This window comes from Melospiza melodia, chromosome 7, assembly GCF_035770615.1.
Source record: "Melospiza melodia melodia isolate bMelMel2 chromosome 7, bMelMel2.pri, whole genome shotgun sequence".
Lineage (NCBI taxonomy): Eukaryota > Metazoa > Chordata > Aves > Passeriformes > Passerellidae > Melospiza > Melospiza melodia.
Window position 1 is genome coordinate 7,180,541 of NC_086200.1, and position 4,025 is coordinate 7,184,565.

A 4,025-nucleotide genomic window follows, 5' to 3' on the forward strand; every position below is an offset into this window, starting at 1 on the left:
CTTCCAAGCCCTGAGTTGCCCTCCTGGGTGCAAATCTGTGCCAGAGCCTCTGGAAGTTCCCTGAATGTCCCACGGGGAAGGGCAGAGCCGCTACAGCTGAGGAAATGCTGTTGGGTTTGCCAAGTGAGCAGTGAGTGTCCTTGGCACAAGGGGGTGCTGAGACCTTGCCCAGAGACCTTTAGGGAGGGTGAGACATTCAGGGATCCCTCTGCTCTGGGCAGGCTCTGGTTAATCCCAGGGTGACCTGGGAGTGTGATTGTGCCCTGATTGCAGCCAAAAGATTTCCCAGAGCAGGTACAAGGCTGGGTGAGTCCCAGCTGTAGGGACTGTTTACAGGGAATGGCCCAGGTTTGACTCCAAGCAGCCTCTTCTGATTTGTCACTGTTCTTTCTCCATGAACAGGTCCCCATGTGCAGCCACAGGAAATGTCCAACAGCAGCTCCATCAGCCACTTCCTCCTGCTGGCATTGGCAGACACGGGGCAGCTGCAGCTCCTGCACTTCTGCCTCTTGCTGGGCATCTCCCTGGCTGCCCTCCTGGGCAACGGCCTCATCATCAGCGCCGTAGCCTGCGGCCACCACCTGCACACGCCCATGTTCTTCTTCCTGCTCAACCTGGCCCTCGCTGACCTGGGCTCCATCTGCACCACTGTCCCCAAAGCCATGCACAATTCCCTCTGGGACACCAGGAACATCTCCTACACTGGATGTGCTGCCCAAGTATTTATTTTTTTGTTTTCTATGCTATAACGAAAAGGAGTATTTCCTTTTGACCGTCATGTGCTACGACCGCTACGTGTCCATCTGCAAACCCCTGCACTACGGGACCCTCTTGGGCAGCAGAGCTTGTGTCCACATGGCAGCAGCTGCCTGGGCCAGTGCCTTTCTCAATGCTCTCATGCACACGGCCAATACATTTTCCCTGCCCCTTTGCCATGGCAATGCCCTGGGCCAGTTCTTCTGTGAGGTGCCCCAGATCCTCAAGCTCTCCTGCTCCAAATCCTACCTCAGGGAACTTGGGCTCATTGCAGTTAGTGTCTGCTTAGCTTTTGGTTGTTTTGTGTTCATTATTTTCTCCTATGTGCAGATCTTCAGGGCTGTGCTGAGGATCCCCTCTGAGCAGGGACAGCACAAAGCCTTTTCCACCTGCCTCCCTCACCTGGCTGTGGTCTCCCTGTTCCTCAGCACTGACACATTTGCTCACCTGAAGCCCCCCTCCATCTCCTCCCCATCCCTGGATGTGGCAGTGTCCGTTCTGTACTCGGTGGTGCCTCCAGCCCTGAACCCCCTCATCTACAGCCTGAGGAACAAGGAGCTGAAGGCTGCAGTGGGGAGACTGATGACTGGATGCTTTCAGAAACACTAAACTGCAGGCCAGTGTTTGCAAATCATTTGTAATAAAAGTAATTTTTGATATTTCTTGTTGGTTTGGTTGTGGTTTTTTACCCCTTTTTTTAAAGTTTTTCATATTGTCCATAATTAACTATCAGGGTTTGGGCCGTTTCTCATTTTCTTTCTCTCCACCTTCCCTGAGCCCACAGACTGTGAAAATGAGGGGCTGCGCTCCTGGTGGCTTTAAAGGAAGTAAAGGATCTCTCAGCAGAGTTTTCTGCAGAGATGCCCTTTTGTTGCCTTCTCTGGAGCTGCAGCTGCAATGTCTGTGTGCAGAGCTGGGGGCAGATCAGTGCTGGCTCAGCAGCTGTGCCCAGCAGCAGCAGCAGCACTTGGTGTTGCCAGTGCTGCTGCCGTAGCCCTGCCCCGCTGCCCTGGTGGCCCTGGTATTGCTGCAGGGCCTGAGTGCTCTCGGGGCCGGGCGCAGCCCTGGAGGTGGCAGTGCCGGGGCTGCAGCAGGGACAGGCCATGGGCACTGCTGGGGCAGCGCTGACGCCTCAGCCCAGGGCCTGGGGGCTCCAGGCTCCTTGCCCAGGCTCTCTCAAAAACATACTCAGGCCAATGCTCAGCACAGAAAACGCCCGTGAGCAGCCCCAGGCTGGCCGTGGGCAGGCTGGGGGCAAACAGCATGGCTGGGGCTCTGCAAGGGCCCTGGGGGAGACGGGAAGGAGCAGCAGAGCAGGGGCTGATCCATCCCCAGTGCACTGCACAGCCCAGGGCAGCATCCCAGAGCGTCCTCATGGAGCTGCCAACAACATCCCCCCTCTGCAGCCCTGGCCTCTCCCCCAGCTCACACAGGTGCCCCATCCTTGCAGGCACAGACACGGCAGCACTGGCTCAGCAGCCCCTGTTTGCATTGCACACAGCAGGGGGAGCACCCCCATGCTGTTGGTGTGGGGACATGAACCTGAGAGAGCACAAATGCCATCAGCCCCTGGAGCCAGCAAGGGCTGGGGGACTCAAGGGAAACCACTCAGCTTTGTCCTGGCCTCTGCAGTCAGCCAGAAACTTTCTTCCCGTCAGCTGGGAGTTTCCTGTCCCACTGCAGACGCTGTTGCTCAGAGCCAGGGCTTCCTGGCAGCCACCCCCAAACTGCCCTGAGCATTTTCCAGGCTTCACCTTTGCTTTCTTTACTGTCCCTGCTACAAATTTCTTCCCATTGCCCACCCCTGTTCCCTCCCCTGCACACTGCCCATCCCTGTTTGCCCTTTCCTCTCTGGCCCCACTCCCCATTGCAGTTCCTGACTTGGCACCATGGGAACGTCCCTTGGCGAGCAGGATCATCCTACAAGTGCTGCAGGAATTGTCTGCAGGCTCCTGCAGTGCCTGGTGCTGCTCCCTTGCCAGCGGCACCGCAGGCCAGGGGGGCACATCTGGGCTGCTGTGTCTGGCTCTGGGGCTCCCTGTTCGGGGCAGTGAGGAGGAGCTGCAGAGGCTCTGCAGGACTGACAGGATGGGCTTTGGCGCTGGCAGGAGAAGCTGAGGGACCTGGGCTGCTGGAGCTTCTGCAGAGGAGGCCCAGGGCTCGTCCTGCAACTGCTCCAAGGGTGGTTCCAGAGAATCCCAGAATCAGCAAGGTTGGAACAGGCCATGGAGGTCATCAAGACCAACCTGTACCCTGACACCACCTTGTGTCCCTGAGCCTCCTCTTCTCCCTGATAAACAACCCCAGCTCCCTCAGCTGCTCCTCACAGGACTTGTGTTCCTGACCCCTCCCCAGCCTTGTTGCCCTTCTCTGGACATGCTCCAGCCCTTCCATGTCCTTCATAAATATGAGGGACCCAGAACTGGAGACAGCACTCGAGGTGTGGCCTCACCAGTGCTGAGCACAGGGGAAGAATCCCTGCCCTGCCCCTGCTTGCCACACCATTCCTGAGCCAGGCCAGGAGCCACTGGCCTTCTTGCCCACCTGGGCACACTGCTGGCTCATGCCCAGCCTGCTGTCCATCAGTCCCTGCAGGTCCCTTTCTGCCTGGCTGCTCTCCAGCCACTCTGTCCTCAGCCTGTAGCACTGCAAGGGTTGTTGTGGCCAAAGTGCAGGACCTGAAATGTCGAGTTGTTAAACGTGGCCTTGTTGGATTTGGGCCCTGGATCCAGCCTGTCCAGGCCCCTCTGCAGAGCCCTCCTACCCTCCAGCAGATCCACACCCATACCCAGCTTGGTGTCATCTGCAAATTTGCTGATGCTGGACTCAGTCCCCTCATGCAGATCATCAGTGCAGACATTGAAATCCACGTTGGCTGGCTCTGACCCCTCGGCCATCCTGTGGGTGCCCTGTGATGGCACTCAAGGTGATCTGTTCCATAACCTTGCCGGGCACCCAGGTCAGGCTGACAGGCCTGGAGTTCCCCAGCTCCTCCTTCCAGCCCTTCTTGGCGATGGGCTCACACTGGCACCTCCAGTCCTCTGGGCCCTCCCTGCTGAGCCAGCTCTGATGGTGAATGATGGAGAGCAGCTTGGGGAGCTCATCCACAGCTCCCTCATCCCCCTGGGATGGATCCCATCTGCTCCCAGAGACACCTGTGAGCATCTGAGTGGCTCAGCAGGTCCCCAGCTGCTTCCTTCTGGAATACAGGGGGCTGTTCTGCTCCCTGTGCCTATCCACCAGCTCAGGAGAACACTTTTCTTGAGGAC

General features: G+C 57.9%; 1 pseudogene; it reads left to right on the top strand.

Annotated features, from left to right (window-relative positions):
• The first annotated feature begins 581 nt into the window (after nucleotides 1-581).
• On the top strand, nucleotides 582-1,335 carry LOC134420478 (olfactory receptor 14A16-like; annotated as a pseudogene).
• Nucleotides 1,336-4,025: the final 2,690 nt, after the last annotated feature.